Source organism: Equus quagga, chromosome 10 (genome assembly GCF_021613505.1).
Source record: "Equus quagga isolate Etosha38 chromosome 10, UCLA_HA_Equagga_1.0, whole genome shotgun sequence".
Lineage (NCBI taxonomy): Eukaryota > Metazoa > Chordata > Mammalia > Perissodactyla > Equidae > Equus > Equus quagga.
Genome location: NC_060276.1, coordinates 80,151,364 through 80,169,640, shown reverse-complemented (window position 1 = coordinate 80,169,640; position 18,277 = coordinate 80,151,364).

Here is an 18,277-nt window from a genome sequence, read left to right as displayed (position 1 = left end):
ACCAAGAGAAGAAAATATTGTAAGAATGGAATGATTAACTATGTGGAATGTTGGTGTCTTAGTCAGTTCAGGCTGCTATAAGAGAATATCATAGACTAGGTGGCTTATAAACAATGGAAATTTGTCTCTCACAGTTATGGAGGCAGGAGTCCAAGATCAGGGTGCCAGCGTGGTTGAGTTCTGGTGAGAATCCTCTTCTGGGTTTCAGACAGCCATTTTCTCCTTATATCCTTACATGACAGAGAGGGCAAGAGAGTTTTCTGGGTTCTCTTTCATTACGGCACCAATCTCATTCATGAGGCCTCCACCATCATGACCTAATCACCTCCCAAAGATCCCACCTCCTAATATCATCACATTGCGGGTTAGGATTTCAACATATGAATTTTTGGGAAACAGAAACATTCAGTACATAATGGTTGGTAAGCTGTTGATTAAAACAAGGATAGGGCTGGCCTGGTGGCATAGTGGTTAAGTTTGCATGCTCCAGTGGCCCAGAGTTCACAGGTTCAGATCCTGGGCATGGACCTATATACTGCTCATCGAGCTGTGCTGTGGCAGTGTCCCATGTACAAAGTAGGGGAAGATTGGCACAGACATTAGCTCAAGGACAATCTTCTTCATCAAACAATAAAAATAAAAATAAGGATAAAGAAGTATTGAATACAGTTGGCAACCTAAAGTTCACTGGTAACCTTGCCAAGGGCAATTTCACTGGAGGAGTGAGGACCAACACCTACTTACAATGTGATGAGGAGTGAAAGGAATGTGATATCAGTTCTACAGTCCCATCTGGCACCAGTTGAGGTTGGTGCATATTAACCAAGATCTTTGTTTCTTCTTGGGAGGTAGTGTATAATACCACACAGATTAAGAGGACAAACTTTAGAGTCAGGCTGTCTGCTTCTAGCTCTGACTTAGCCACTTGCTAGTAGTGTGACCTTGGGCAAATAACTTTCCTTCTCTGTGCCTCAGTTTTCTCATTTGTAAAGTGAAGATAGGTTGTTGTGAGATATATAAAACTTAATCTGTGTGACATAGAACAGTGCCTGACTCCTAATAAGTGCTAATGAAATGGTAGATCTGATTAGTATTTCATTTTTACCTTTTACAGAGATCTCTGGTTTGGGATACTGGAGTCAGGCTTCCAGTCCTACTTCTGCCACAGATGCCATAAGTGACCATGGGTAATTCATTTAAAAAATAAACTAACTAGGGGCCAGCCCCGTGGTGCAGTGGTTAGGTTCACACGTTCTGCTTCTTGGCGGCCCGGGGTTCGCCGGTTCAGATCCTGGTGCAGACATGGCACTGCTTGGCAAAAGCCATGCTGTGGTAGGCATCCCACATATAAAGTAGAGGAAGATGGGCATGGATGTTAGCTCAGGGCCAGTCTTCCTCAGCAAAAAAAAAGAGGAGGATTGGCAGTAGTTAGCTCAGGGCTAAGCTTCCTCAAATTAATTAATTAATTAATTAACTAAAACAAAAGACTCCTAAAAATTCAGGGACCTGTAATAAGTCCTAACCTATCTGAATGGCAACCTACAGCAAATACAGAAGGGGTGAAATCATGGTATTTTATACATACATATTCATATTCACAGAGACCACTGGAATTTGAAGGGCAAGAAACGAGATCACATTAGCTGCTGAGTTTAACGTTACATCAAGCAGGAGGCAGCACGGTGCAATGAAAGGAGAACTGGTAGTCTTTGGCTGGAAGGCATTGACAATTTTAAAATCTTTAGAAGAAGATACTGGAAAATACATTTGTACTTTAGAGTAGGGAAGTATTTCATAAACAAGACACAAAAGCACTAACAATATAAGATAAAATTGATAAATTTTAGCGTGTGTTAGGCAGCCTCTGAGATGGTCCCAATGATCCCTTCCTCCTAGTTTTTACACTCTTGCATAATCTCCCTGCTTGGGACTGGGCTGGATGTAGTGACTAGCTTCTAATGAATACAATAGGGCAGAAGTGATAGGATGGCACTTCTGAGATTAGGTCATAAAAACACTGTGGCTTCTGTGTTGGGTAGTCTCTGTCTCTCAATTTCTCCCTCTCTTAGCTTACTCTCCCTGAAAGAAGCCAGTTGCCATGTCATGAGACACCTCTATGGAGAGGCACCCATAACAAGACACCAAGGTCCATTAACCACCTCATAAGTCTCTAGCCTTCAGATGAGACTACAACCCCAACTGACAGTTTGACTGCAACCTCATGATAGACTGAGCCAAAGGCTAAACCATGTTTGGATTTCTGACCCAAAGAAAATGTGAGATAAAAGTTTGTTGTTTTAGGGGCTGGCCCCGTGACTGAGTGGTTAGTTCGCGCGCTCCACTGCAGGCGGCCCAGTGTTTCATTGGTTTGAATCCTGGGCGCGGACATGACACTGCTCATCAAACCACGCTGAGGCAGCGTCCCACATGCCGCAACTAGAAGGACCCACAGCGAAGAATATACAACTATGTACCGGGGGGTTTTGGGGAGAAAAAGGAAAAAAATAAAATCTTTAAAAAAAAAAAGTTTGTTGTTTTAAGCTGCTAAGTTTTGAGGTAATTTATTACATATTGATAAATAGCTAATATAGACCACATTAAAATTAAGAAATTTGGTTCATCAAAAGACATGTAATTAAAGTGAAATCACAAAGGTATAAATTGTAAAGAGAATATTTGCAATACACATGCTTAACAAAAGACTAGTATCCAGAATATAAATCAAGAACTCCCACAGATCAAAATGGGAAGAAATGACTCAATAGAAAAATGGGCAAAAGAAAAGGACAGGCATTTCACAGAGTAGGAAACAGGAATGTAAAATAAACATATGAAAGAATGCTCAATCTCATTAGTAATCAGAGCAAGGCAAATTAAGACCTCAATGAGGTACCATTTTTACTCATTAGATCACCAAAAGTTAAGAAGTTTTCCAATGCAAAGTGATAGGAAGGGGAATGCTAATATTTTGGCTGGTGGGAATAAACTGGGACAACCACTTCAGAAACATTTAGGTAATATGTAACTAAAAAAGTTGAGCATACTCATAGGCTGCAACCCAGATATTCTAATCTTAGGTATATGCCCTGGAAAAAGTCTTTCACTTATGCACAATGAGACATGTTCATAGCAACACTATTGGTAATAGCAAAAACATGGAAACAATTCAAATGTCCATGGAGAGAAAAACAAATTGTGATACATGAACACAATGGAATGTTATACGTCTTTGGAAATGAATTAACTACAGCTACATGTAACAAAATGGATGAATCTTAGAAACATAATAAAAGAGCAAGATGCAGAAGACTACAGAGAGCATGATATTATATTTATAAAAATAGGGAAAATTAAGCAATGTATTATTTATGAATATAAACATAGGCAATAGAACTTTTTTAAACACACGATAAATATAAAATTCAAAAGAGTGGTTAGTTATGTGGAGAGTCAGGGGATGGGATATAGAGAAACATTCAGCTAAATGCAAATTATTGGTAATGGTCTAGTTTTCAAGTTGGGTGGTAGGCTAACGGGTGTTTATTTTATTATTAAGCTTTACAACTTAAACACAAATCACAAATATTCTTTTGTATGCATCAAATATTACTTCATTTAAAATATTTTTTAAAATAAATTAGGAACATTTTAATTTTTTATCATGGAAAATTAAGAGCTTTTTTAACATCTAAAGAAAGCAAAAAAAGTTCATTTGTTAAATGGAAAGGAAAAATACAGGAGGAAGAAAAGTTTGGTGAGCTCGTAAGAGGATCAAGAAAAGAAATACAGTTCAGAGAAAAAGAAAAATAATGTTCCATTTTAAATTATGTTATTATTTTAATCCTAGATCATTCAGGAAGCTATGCTGGCTAAAACTGGAATTTATTAAGAAGATTATCCTTTCACCTGCAGTTCACATCAAGTAATTTCCATCCATGTTCCATGTCTACATCTTTAAATAGTTTTTAATGCTCTCCTTTCTCAAATCAATCTCAAACTTCAGAAAATGCCACAAAAGGAAGTAGATACAGCTTCTTCTGTTGGGGCAAGAAGGGGGTCAATATAATTCTTGGGGCCTCCATAACTGGTCTAGGGTCTTATGCAATGTCAAACCTTGGGTAGGTACTAAGGAGGATCATTTGTCCTCACAGGTTAATACTGAGGGACAATGTTCACTTGGCATCTTTAGACTGGCAGTCTCTCTGTGGCTTCTGTGCCAGCCTTAGGACACAAAAATCTCTTATAATGTTTGTGACCTCAGGCCTTGCATTCCTGTCCTTCAAGTTCATTAAAGCAGCCTTTCCTCTCTGGGGCCTCATCAGGAGGCCACAGGAAGCAAGGCCCAAGGCCCAGCTGACTTCTCCCACCTTCTCTTCCCCCACTCCAAGGGACATCTCTTTTGAATCTGATGGAAGTCCCATTCTCCCTCAAACCCAATTCTCCTTAATGTGCTTAGGATTTTGGAAAAGAAGTTCAAATATCTTTCAAGCTAATCTGCTTTCAGCTTGGCCACATACTTCCCAGAAGACAATGAAGCACAGAGTCTGCTATCTACCGGAAAGGGAGAAAAGGAAAGGGTGAAATACAGGGAGAAAAAACCCAAATATTTCAAAATATTATCTGGAGATAAGCAAAGGTTTTTAAAATAGGACTCAAAAAGTGCTAATCATAGAGGGAAAAAATTGGACTCCTTAAAGAACTATTGGGACCGGCCCCATGGCTGAGTGGTTAAATTCACAAGCTCCACTTTGGCAGCAGAGAGTTTTGCTGGTTCGGATCCTGGGTGTGGACCTAGCAGTGCTCATCAAGCCATGCTGAGGCGGCATCCCACGTAGCACAGCCAGAGGCACTCCCGACTAGAATATACAACTATGTACTGGGGGACTTTGGAGAGAGGAAGAAGAAAAAGAAAAAAACAGATTGGCAACAGGCGCCAACTCAGGTGCCAATCTTTAAAATAAAAATAAAGAACGATTGCTTATCAAAACACTGTTAAGAGAGTAAAAAGGCAAGACAAAAAGAGGAAGAAGATATTTGAAATACATATGTCCAATAGAAGATTCATGTTAAGAATATATAATGAAGTCATACAAATCAGTAAAAAAATGCAGACAATCCAATTGAAAAATGACTTAAAACCAGCACTTCACAAAAGAGAACATCCGAATGGCCAATAATCATATGAAAAATTGCTCAATGTTGTAAGTCATCATAAAAATGCAAATTAAAATCATGATGCAACACCCCTACACATCTACCAGTATGAAAATTGGAAAAGACTGACAACACCAGATGTTGGCAAAGATGTGGAATATCTTGATGGGAAACAATACAATGGTATAACTACTTTGGAAAACTGGCAATAACTACTAAAGCTAAACACACATATACCCAATGGCCCAGCAATTCCACTTCTGGATATATAACCAAGAGAAATACATACATATGTTCATCAGTAGACATATATAGGAAGGTTTGTGGCAGCACTACTTATAATAGCCCCAAATGGAAACTACTCAAATGCTCATCAACAGTAAAATGGATAAAGCGTAGTATATTCATAAGATGGAATAACACATAGCAATGAGAATGAATAAACTACTTCTACATGAAACAACCTGGAAGACTCTCACCAACATGACATTAAGTGAAAGAAACCAGACATCCAGATCCCAGAGGTGTGAAGAGACTTCCTGGGTTGATGCTAATGTTCTGTGACTTGAAAGGAGTTTCAACAATGCAAGTACATGCATTTGTCAAAACTCATTGAATTACTACTTAAGATTTGTGTATTTTATTAAATGTAAATTTTACCTCAAAAGAAAAAAGAACCATAAACAAATATTGAACTCTATTTAATGATGTGTGTGCCAAAGTATCTAGGAGTGAAGTATACTGATGTTTGCAACTTGGAAATTCATCAAAAAAATAAGATGGATTGATGGATTAATAGAGGGATGGGTAGAAGGATAGTTATGTGTGATAAAATAAGTATGGTAAAATGTTAGTTGGAGAATCAAGGTGGTGGGTACATGTGAATTCACTGTCCAATTCTTTCAACTTTTCTGAGTGTTTGAAAATGTTCATAATAAAACATTGAATAAAAATTAAAGATGCATATCCCCTATTACCCAGCAATCTAATTCCAGGTATTTACCCTAGAAAAAAATCTCAAACATGAGTATAGGTAGACATGTGCAAGGATGTTCACCGCAGCACTGCATGTAACCACAAAAAAAGTGGAACTAACTCAACTCTCCGTCAGTAAAGGAATGGATAAATCAATTGTGATTTCTTCATACAATGGAATGTAATATGCAATGGAACTAGGTCTACATCAATTAAGTTGGATAAATCTGAAAAACAATGTTGAGTTTAAAAAGCAAGTTGCAAAATCATACATACACTATGAGACCATTTATGCAAAAACAATGGTAAATATTGTGTACGGCTACTGACATAAGAAGCAAAAGTATAAAAACATTCATTGGAATAATATATACCAACCTCAGGATGATGGTTACTGATGAGGATCAAGGCTGCCCCAGGGAGAGAAGCCCGAGGTGTCCTGCCCTACATACCAATCTATATCATCCTCCAGGAAGCATAGGACATCCTGACCTGGTCTGACCTGATTCCTATCCAAAGTTATAGGACCACCCAATAACCAGGCCCCACCTGCACTGATATCATTTTAACGATTTTCATGATCTTTCCTTTGTCTTGTAAAGAAATAACTCACATACCTATGCCTTATAAATTTAGCCCTACCCACAACCCACTGCAGCTCTTCACTGCCCATGGGTCCTTTCCCCATGCTACTCCATGCTAGTCTCTGAATAAAAGACGACTACTGCCAGACCTTGGGAGTCCAAGAAATCTTTCTTTTGACTCTTTGGCTTGCCGAGCCCACATCAGTTACCTCTGAGGGGGCACAGAGGGGAAAATGATGTGAAGTGGGGTCTAGAAGTATCTGTAATGTTTTATTTCTTTCAAAAGTAAAAATAGCTGCAGCAATTATGGAAATATATTAATATGTTTCATCTTAGTGGTGGGTTCATACTCATTTAAACAACTACCATGTGCCAGGAACTTTGCTAAACTTTTTATACATCTTATATCTCATTTAAGTCTGAAATGAGGTAGGTTATCATTCATACCTACTTTCCAAATGAGGAGGCTAAGGTTTAAGGAGATTAATTAATTTAACCAACATCACACATACTAGTAGATCCAGAAAGTCTAACTGCAGAGCCCACATTCTTGACCACTCTGCTATATATATCGTCTGTTTCCTAACTTTGTGGACTGATGTCTGAACTCTTTAGAGAAAGAGGTTTCAGGCAGAATATGAGTTGATTTTACAAGGAACCCTATGAAACACAGGGGGACAAAAGGTGACACAGAGTGGAGGCGATGGAACTTATCCCTACCCCTATGCAGAACACAGCATATCTCTAGCACCTCAAAGATTGGAAGCAGCAAGAGACAGAACCCTTAACACAGGTGGTGGGTATTAGTCTCTGTTGCGAGTTTAATTCTATGCCCCAAAAAGATATGTTTAAGTCCTAACCCCCATTACCTGGAAATGTGACCTTATTTGGAAATAGGGTCTTTGCAGTTAAGATGAGGTCATAGTGGATATTCCTCTCTCTTGCCCTTGCATGTTGTTAGGCACTTCAGAGTACAGTTCGAACCCTGATGACACAAATCCTTGACCTACTGCCTCTGCAGATTCCTCAAAGAGTTATGCTGAAAGCACATTCCAGGTAACTGCACCTTTGTTTGTTCTTTTATAACAAGGTATCTAGTAAAGCAGAATTTTAAAAAAATGATCCCAATCTCTTTGATGTTTAGAGATGAAGACTATGACTCACTCTGGGCAGATTTTTTCTAACAGAAAAAAAATCACTTGGCTAGTTCCCTAAGTCATGTAAATTGAAGGCAGGAAGGCACTCTTAGCCAAGGAATAACAAGATCTTTTTTTTGTGTTTGAGTAGTGTTATTCAGAGTTCTGGAGAGTCTTGGGAAGGGAGTAGACTAATTTGCATAAGAAAGCAAGAGGCTTTCTGAAAGGGAAGGCACCAAGAATCCAATCTCTTCTTTCCTGGATTTAAAGTTTTAGAAATCTGTTGGAGAGGCAAGAAAGGATGCCAGTGGTCCCAAAGGAGAAATTATCTTGAAGGCAGCAAGAATCTGGGCTGCTTATCCAGGCTCAACACTAAGGGTTGTTGGGGGTTGAACTGGCTCTAAGGTTTAAAGCCCCAGGACTGAAACTGGCAGGCACAATGGTATGTTTTGAGAGTCAACAGATGAACATGAAGAATTAACTCAAAGAGCTGTAAAACTGTTACTATAAATTCTTGTACTGTGCAGGACCAGGGGAGACAGCAAGAGAAGCAATAGTGCTGGTGGACTAACTGGACTTTTTAGTTCTCTCTCCCTCTGCCTAGAGTTTAGAAATAGGACTCATAACCTTGGAATGAATAGGTGCCTAGGTTCTTTATGAAGTTAGGGGGGAATAGGCCTCAAAAGGGAGCTAGTGACTTCCTATTAATAAAGGAGAATGAGTGCTTAAACAGTTAATTGGAGAATGAAGACAAATAGCCATAAATTATACTCTTACATGGGAAAGCTGGTAATAACTTTATTCAATAAATATTTATTGTCTATTATACATCAGGCACCGTACCAGCTCTAGGACTACAGTGATGTGCAAAAGAAACATGGTTCCTGTGCTCTTTGAGGTTATAATCTTGTAGGGGAGACAGATACTAACAGACTGGATGAAGACTCAGTTTCTCTGCCAGCTCATCAGTTCATGTGGGCCAACATGGCCCCCAAACTCCAAATTTATATCCTTACCAGTCCAGCACCTGTAGCTAGCTAAGTGGAGTGTTTGAGGCCTCTTCCAAATTCTTAGAGAAGAGAAGCTGATTAGCTCAGCATAGGTTAGGTGACTACCCTGGTCCAATCAGCTGCAGCCTGGGAATGAGGTGACAATGGCCCATTGCCCATTCAGTGGGGCTGTGGGAAGGCTCTGTGAGAAGTGAGTATGGGGACCAGGAATTGAAAACAACGAACCTGCTATCCAACTGAGCTCTACATATTAGATTTCACAATATGTATCAAGTAACTACAATGATCTATACAATACCCAATAAAATTTAATAATATCAAGTCCTTTCCAGGAGCAAATGAATCCTTTTTTCCCAAGAAAAAATTAAACCCCCAAATAATCCAAAGCATCTTCTTTCTTTCATTTTTGTCAGTCAAAGGAATCTCACCCAGGTGCATGGTGGGGGACTGAATTCCTTCTGTTGCTATGGCCTGGGCTGTCGTTTGGCTTTGGGAAAAAGTCCTCAGGAAGAGGAGGGGCCTAACTCTTGCTGAGATGAAGCTGAGTTTTGTCCTGAGATGTATCAGAGGACAAGATCCACAAACTGGCCAGTGAGAGATCATTAGTCCCCTTTCCATGATTTCTGCCCACCCTCCAAACCTCCGCAAGACATTGAGGGGCATGCACTACCATTCCCCAGACATAAGCAGAGATATTGGCATTACCACATTATGTGTGTATACTCCCCACAGGTGGCTGAGCCACATTAGGTATTAATTGTGCTCTATGAGAAGAAACTTTGCAATGCAGGATCAGGAAGAGCTCCAGTTCTTACCCCTGTAAAAGGAACTAGAGCACGTATAAGCCATAAGGAGTCTAAAAGGGATGAATCTTTCTAGCTTAAGGTCTAAACTAGAGACTGGCCAATTAAGATCCTTGGCCCTTCCCTCTGGGCTCTCATGCGCTGGGTTCTGTCCCTCTCAATCTTACTACCCAGACTATGAGCAGCAGGAAGCATAGAAAACCTTTTCATAAGGCTTAGAGCCATGGTTCTCAACCAGGGGCAATTTTGTCCCCTCCCTCCCTCATGCCCAGAGGACATTTGGAAATGATGTCATAACTGTGTGTATGGGAGGTGCTACTGGCATATACTTGGTAGAGGTCAGGGATGCTGCTAAACATCTTACAACGCACAGAACAGCCCCTACAACAAAGAATGTCAATAGTACTGACATTGAGAAACCCTAGATAAGAGGGTTTAGAGCAGAACATGCCTCACTCCCACCTCCCAATCCCAGGGCTCCAATCTTTTGGACTCTGTGAGTTCCCACGTAGACTGCTCAGTAAAGGACGATGGTCTAGGGATGGACATTCCTACCATACCACCTGCACAGGAGAAAAGGCACGATCCAATAAGTTAACTACAGAAAGATGTCCAAGGGGAAGGTCAAGATAGAGCTATGCCAAAGTAGAGATCCCGTAGCAACAGTTTTTAATCTCTCAGTTCTTACCTCATAAAGCTCCACCCCTCAAGAGAGTGATTTAATTATGTGTTCTTGAACCTTATCAGAAGATCTCCATTTGGAGAGTAGGTGGTGTGAAGATAATATGAAGATTAAAAGACTAAAGTACTAAAATTACCTATTTCAATGATAAGAGGGTAATGGATAGACACACACAAAACAAGAGATTAGATATGATTTCAAAAACATAAAATGTGGGAGGAGGGGAGTGAAAAAGTAGAGCTTTTAGAAAGAGGTAAAGCTGAAGAGTCTATCAGCTCAATATAGACTGTTATATACATAGAATGTTATAAAGGATCCTCATGGTAATCACAAATCAGAAACCTATAATAAGTAAGCAAATAAGTAAGACAAAAGCAATCAAACATATTAATAAAGAAAGCCATCAAACCACAAGGGAAGAGAGCAAGAGAAAAAGACAGGAACAGAGAAAAACTACTACAACACCCAGAAAAAAAACTAACAAAATGGCAATAAATACATATTTATCATTAGCTACTTTAAATGCTCCCATCAAAAGGCATAGGGTGGCCAATTGGATAAAAAAACAAGACCCATGTATATGCTGCATACAAGAGACACACTTCAGACTTAAAGACACTCACAAACTGAAAGTGAAAGGATGGAAAAAGATATTCCATGCACATGGCAAAAAAGCGGAAGTAGCAATACTTATATTAGACAAAATAGACTTTAAAACAAAAACGGTAACAAGAGAGAAAGAAGGGCACTACATAATGATAAAGGAAACAATCCAACAAGAAGATATAACACTTGTAAATATCTATGCACCCAACATAGGAGCACCTAAATATATAAAGCAATTATTAACAGACATAAAAAGAGAAATAGACAGTAACACAATAATAGTAGGGGACTTTAACACTCCACTTACGCCAATGGATAGATCATCCAAACAGAAGATCAATAAGGAAATACTGGCCTTAAACGACACATTTGACCAGATGGATTTAGTGGATATACATAGAACATTCCATCCAAAATCCACAGAATACACATTCTTTTGAAATGCACATGGAACCTTCTCCAGGATTGATCACAGATTAGGCCACAAAACAAGTCTCAATAAATTTAGGAAGATCATAATAATACCATGCATCTTTTCTGACCACAAAGGTATGAAACCAGAATCGACTACAGGAAGAAAACCAGAAAAGCCACAAAAATGTGGAGATTGAACAAAATGCTACTGAACAATGATTGGGTCAATGAAGAAATCAAAGGAGAAATCAAAAAATTTCTGGAGACAAACAAATGAAAATGGGGAGTAGGTGGGAATAAGGAAAACTTGAACTCTTCCCACCAACCCAAGTAAGTTACAAACTTCCAATATCTAAACCTAGAATGTCCTTTCGCACCATCTTGGCCTGTCTAACCCTTACCAGTCTTTCAAGGCCCACATCCATGTTACCTCTTCCTTATCCCTCATAATTCCCCTAGCTCTTCTAAGTTGCATATCTTTTTTTTTTCTGAGAGAGATTAGCCCTGAGCTAACATCCACTGCCAATCCTCTTATTTTTGCTGAGGAAGAGTGGCCCTGAGCTAGCATCTGTGCCCATCTTCCTATTTTATATGTGGAACGCCTGCCATAGCATGGCTTGATGAGTGGTGCATAGGTCTGCACCTGGGATCCAGGCTGGCAAACCCTGGGCTGCTGAAGCAGAGTGTGCGAATTTAACCACTACACCAACCAGTTGGCCTGAATTTGTATATGTTTTTATAGTACACATTAGTTTCTACTTTGTATAGGGGTTATTTGATTTCACGGGTTTTCATCTTTTGTACACTTGACTTTTATAAAATTTGCACAGTCATACATTATATATTAATATACCCAAACCATCTTCTTGGGCTGAATTTGAACTTGAATACATCAGATGACAAAGGTCTCATGCTATTCCCTGCCAGCCAGCTCCCTAATTCCTACAATGAAGCCATCTTGGTAGAACAGATTTTGCACAGTGATTCAAATATTTTATTATATTTCCTCTTACTATTTTATAAAAATACCAATGGAAAGCCAAAAACGTGAAAGGGCTAATATTATAATTTAGACAAAAATTAATAAAATTAAACATGTCAAAAGCAATGACTCTTGAGATAAACATATTAGAGCAGCTGGTCAACAGGGGATTCGATTGTGAAGGAAAAGAACAAGGGAAAAGAATATGTACACATGACTGAAAATACCTCATTAAAAATTGAGTCAAAAAGGTACAGTGTATTGATGAAGGAAATGGAGAAATTGTTTTAGATTTTGGACTGAGAATCAGTAGAGATTACCGAAAAATACGGGTTTCCAGACTCAGAGAGGTTCACAGCTCTGCAGAGCTGTGATTGGGGCACAACTTACTATATAGAATGCTATAAAATGAAAAAAGAAGGCTGGTGTTTGACTTCCTTTGGACAAATTTGTCGAGAGTTGAAAAGACACCTCAAAGCCAACATGAAAATTACCTGCTCAATCCTTTGAAAGTCCTTCTTCAACAAGTCAACAAGTCCTTCTTCCCAACATTAAAACCAAAAGTGTTTGAAGAACTAATGGCCAGAATTTTTCAAAATTTGTTTAAGATTATAAAACCGTAGAACTTTTTTGGAACCCCTAACTAAACTGTAAGTTCAAGTGCTGAAACTTGGCCTAATTTAGTCTTCTGTCCTAGGTTCTCACCGTAAGTTGAGCACAGAGTGTGTTAAATTAGTGAATGTAATAAATAAATGAATCTCACTTTTTTCTAACAAATATTTGCTGAGGTCCATGGAAGAGATAACACAGTTCTTGAAAGCAGAATGTTTTTAAGTGTAAGGCTTACTTGTGAAGGGGGCTTCTGTTCCCTATAGGTTATATTGTTTCCAACAAGAAGTCTGCTATCATCCTTAACATCATTCCATACACAAAGTATCTTTTTTTTAAAACGAGGTGCTTTAAGATTTTCTCTTTATCATTGGTTGTAAGCCACTTGGTTATGACATGCCTTAGTGTAGTTTTCTGTATGTTTCCTCTGCTTGGGTTTTTTTTGAGCTTCTTGGATGTGTGGTTTTCTAATTCTCAAGGAATTTGGAAACTTTTCAGCCAATAGTTGTTCAAATACTTTTTCTGACCCCTCCCCCTTCTGGGACTCCAATTACATGCATATTAAGGCACCCTGAAGTTATCTCACAGCTCAGTAATGCTCTGTTCACTTTTTCTCTTGTGTGTTTTAGATAGTTTCTATTGCCAAGTTTTCAAGTTCATTAAGTTTTTCTTCTGCAATGTCCAATGTCCAAGAAAATCTTGAAGCAATTTGTTTAAAAAAAAGATGGTTTATTTTAAAATTTTTTTATTTTAAGATTTTATTTTTCCTTTTTCTCCCAAAGCCCCCCAGTACATAGTTGTGTATCTTTAGTTGTGGGTCCTTCCAATTGTGGCATGTGGGATGCCACCCCAGCATGGCCTGCAAACCCCTGGGCCGCCAAAGCAGAGCAAGTGAACTTAACTACTGGGTCACAGAGACGGCCCCCAAAAAAGATACTTTATGTACAAAACAATAATAAGGATAATAGCAGACTTCTTGTTGGAAACAATATAACCTACTGGGAATAGAAGCTCCCTTCACAGTAAGCCTTACACTTGAAAACATTCTACTTTAAAGAATTGTTTTACCTCTTCTATGGACATCAGCAAATATTTGTTGGAAAATAATGAGGTTATTAATCCCATCCACTGTATTTTTCATCTCAGACAATCAATTTTTCATCTCTAGAAGCTCAATTTGGATCTTTTTTTAAATAACTTCCATCTTCTCCTTAATATGCTCACTCTTTCATTTACCTTCTTCAACATATAGAATGTATTTATAATAGCTGTTTTAATGTCCTTTTCCATTAATTTTATCATATGTGTCACTCCTGGGTCTCTTTCTATTGATGGATTTTTCTCCTTATTGGTTAAATTTTTCTGCCATTGTGTATGCCTGATTATTTTTTTATTGGACCTCAGATATTGTGAATTTTACCATGTTGGGTTCTGGATTTCATTTTTTTATTCCTTTAAATGATTTTGAGCTTTGTTTTAGGAAACAGATAAGTTACTTGGAAACAATTTTATCCTTTTGAAGCTTGCTTTCAAGCATTGTAGATGGGACCAGAGCGGTCTTTAGGGCTAATTTTGCCTTACTACTGAAGCAATATGCCTCTGAGTACTTTTCCATGTATTTCAAGTTTTCTCCACGCTGACTGTTGCAAATGTGAATGATCCTAGCTCTACATGAGCCCCAAGAATTTTTGCCCCTGCTCCCTTCAGGTGATTCTTTCCTCAGCCTTGGATAATTTCTTTACACACATGTGCTGACCAGTACTCAGCTGAAGATCTGAGGAGAACCTTCTGCAGGTCTCTGGAGTTCTTCTCCTGTGCAGCTCTCTATTCTCTATGAAGCTCTTCCCTCTCTGATATTTTGTGCTATCAATTCTAGCCATCCTGGCTTCCCTGAATCCTCAGCTCCACCTCCTCAATTTAGGGAGAGCATCAAGCTCCATTTGAATCCCCTCTCCCCGCACTGTGGCCTCGAAATTATATTCAGGCATCAGCTGGGGCAACTGTAGAACTCACCTCATTTGTTTCCCATCTCTCAGGGCTTATTTCTCTGTACTGCTTGATGTCCAATGTCTGAATACCTTTTTTCCCATATATTTTGTCTGTTTTTTAAGGTTTTTTTAGGCAGAGGGTAAATCTGGTCCCTGTTATTCCATCATGGCTGAAAGCTCACTGAAGGGTTTTAAGCAGGTAAATGATATGGATGGATCTATGAGTTAGAAAGATCATTCATGGCTGATGTGAGAGATGGACTGGTGGTACTGGACCATAGGCAGAGAGATTGGCAAGGATTTAGACTTAGATCCATGTAAGCAGCATCATGGAAATCTGGCAGCAAGAAGCACACACTCAGCCATTCCCAGGACAGATTTTAGGATTGGTCTCTGGGAAGGAGAGGAAGAGGGAAGAGCAAGACTGGGGCTGAGGCCCAAAGCACAGGGCAGATTATGTAGATGATAACAAGCCAGGAGATCAGTCACCAAAACCAGGAAACCAGATGAGAAATAAGTTTCAGACACTAATTTTGAGAAAGGGGGAATGCAGAGACAGCTACCCAGGCAAGGTCTGACATCTTGGATTGTGCATTAAAACCCTATGAATGAATGAATGAATGCCTGAAGCACTTATTACAAGCAACATGCACATGTCAATTAGTTGTTCAGTACTCTATAACAATTCTTGAATTCTTATTTTCCTTTTCACTTGTTTTATAAGTCTACCAGAATCAGGGACTACAATTGTGTGCTTCTCTTTTCTACAAGTAGTAGCATTAGTATAATTATTTTGCCCAGGTTTCCTGACTCCCAGTCCACTACTCTTTTTTAACTATACCACTAACCAGCACTCTTAACAGAAATAGTTTACCAAGGTAATTACGAGCACTCCTTGGCATATGCAAGGATGTATCCTTGAAAAGACATGCATGGCTTAAAACTGTGCAAATCAAAGCAATTTTCTCTCAAGAAATTATGGTAAAAGACCTACTTATGCCATTTCCATTTCAGCTAGGTAAAATTGTTACTACAGAAGGAACATGCGCCAACCACCCCTAAATGCACACTCCCAAATGAGGTAACCATTATTAAAATTATGGACTGTGTCACAATTTTCTCCAGGTCAAAAGGAATAAATATCACTCACTATTTTTAATAGCTGCATAATATGCTTCAGTGTGGATATACCACAATTTATTCAACCATTCCTCTATTGATGGGCATGCAGGTTTTCTGGCACTTTTATTTCTGTAGGATAGACTCCAAAGAGCTTGGTCAAAGGGTAAGTTTACGCAGCAGATATCAGTTGCCTAATCATCTGGCACTCTCCCCCTTCTTTCCTGCTAACAAAATGCTAATTTTGTTCAGGTGTTAGGCAGAGAACCCTCATCTCAAGGAAGGTGGTCCCATTCCCTGGTCTATACGTGACATGTGATCCAGTTATGGCAAAGGAGATGTATGGGTAAGTTTGCTGGGGGATGTCTGGGAAAAATTGCCTTCTCTGAGTAAACGAGAGTGGCACCTCCCTTGCTTCCCTGGCCACTGCCATTCCCTCACTCCTTTTTCTGCCTTTGAATGCAATTGTGATATCTAGATTCAGCAGCCCATCTTGAAAGCATGAAGTAAAAAGCCTAGGGACAAAAAGCCAACATGTCAAGGATAGTGGAGTAGAAGGATGGAAAAAGTCTAGATTTTTTATGACCTTGTTGAGCAGATGATCCAATGCTAGCATTGTGTCCCTCTAGATTTCTTGTTATGTGAGAAAAAAAAGCAAACCTCTATTTGTTTGTCACTATTAGATTTTCTGTCACTTGCAGCCCAAACCATTCTGAACTGATATTATAGATTTTTAATTTTATTAGATTCTCCCAGATTACTTTGCAAAAAGGGTAGTAGGGAGTCATACTTCCATCAGCAATGGATGGAAGCAGGGAAATGAACATTTATCTGGAATTTATTTTTATATATGGCATAAGGCAGGGATGTTTGCTTTCTTGTAGTTGGATGACCAATTTTGAAAGCACCATTTATTAAATAAACTATCCTTTTTGCACAGAATTAAAACACATATTTTTATGTTTTCTGTATTTATTGCTTTTAATTTCTGTATCTCCCTCTCCCCCATCCTGCCCCTTCACTCAGGTTTTATTGTGTCGGGGAAGGGATGTGGCAAGACTAAAAGCAGATTTCACTTGCCAATTCTTTATTTTTGTGTTTCAAAAGCCTAAGTCCTTAGGGGATGAGGATTAGCGGCACAGACAAAGTGTCTTGGCCAGAAAATATGAAGGGAAAAGGATTTTATCCAGACTAGAAAGAGATTCTAGCCCTCCCTGCTCCCTAGGCTGGGGATAATGTAATGCTATCAGGACCATCCATGGGTCCTAGGTACAGGGGACCTGTGTCCTCCTTCCTGGCACCATCCCTAGGTATACAGGAAAACCTGAGAGAATAGGGGCTGTACTAGGCAGCCTTAACAAAAACTTCCAAGCCACCAGCAGGGTCCCAATGCAACAAGGGCCTGCCAGACCATAAAGGAACACTGTGGGCAGAGGCAATAGACCTCTGACTACTAAGCTGTGTTGCCTGATGACAAGGACTTAATGGACTTCCACTCCCAGGCCTCAGCACTGTGTAATAGCCCAGAACTGTGGCATGAGCCTGGGGTGGAGGAGTGTCAAGAAGAATTGAGGTTAAGTTATTTTACCAGCCCCATGGAATGGGGAGCTTGGAGTCTAAAGTTAAATGGAATCATAGACAATAAAGAAAGATACAACAAAATGATTATGAGCATGAACTCTGAATTAAACTAACTGGGTTCAAATCTAGCTCTGCAACTTACTTGTTGTGTTACCCTGGGCAAGTTATTTGACCTCTTTGTGCCTTGGTTTACTAATCTGAAAAATGGTGTTGACAGTGACACTTAGCCCATAAGATTCAGTGGGTTTGTATAAAGCACATAATAAATATTATTTAATTATTAGCTATTATTATACTTCTTAGTGGTAGACTCTGATTCATTCCTGCTACATGAAGGATTTGTAACAAGTCTGTTTTGAAACGCTATTACGGAATGTTGGAACAGATACAGAAGGGTCAGAGGAAGGGAAGGAGGGAGGGAGAGAAGGTGGAGGAAGGAAATGCAGGCAGGGAAATGTAGCCTTGTTAGTTAGCCCGGGAGACTGAATTCTCTGATTCGGAGAAGAATATACTATGTTAGACTATACATTTCTAAAGGAACTGATCTTCTTCTGGAGAGGGAAAGGGCAGTTCTAGCAACTCCAACTCCAACTCAGGCTCTGTATCCTGTCCACATGCAGACTTTGCAGAAGAG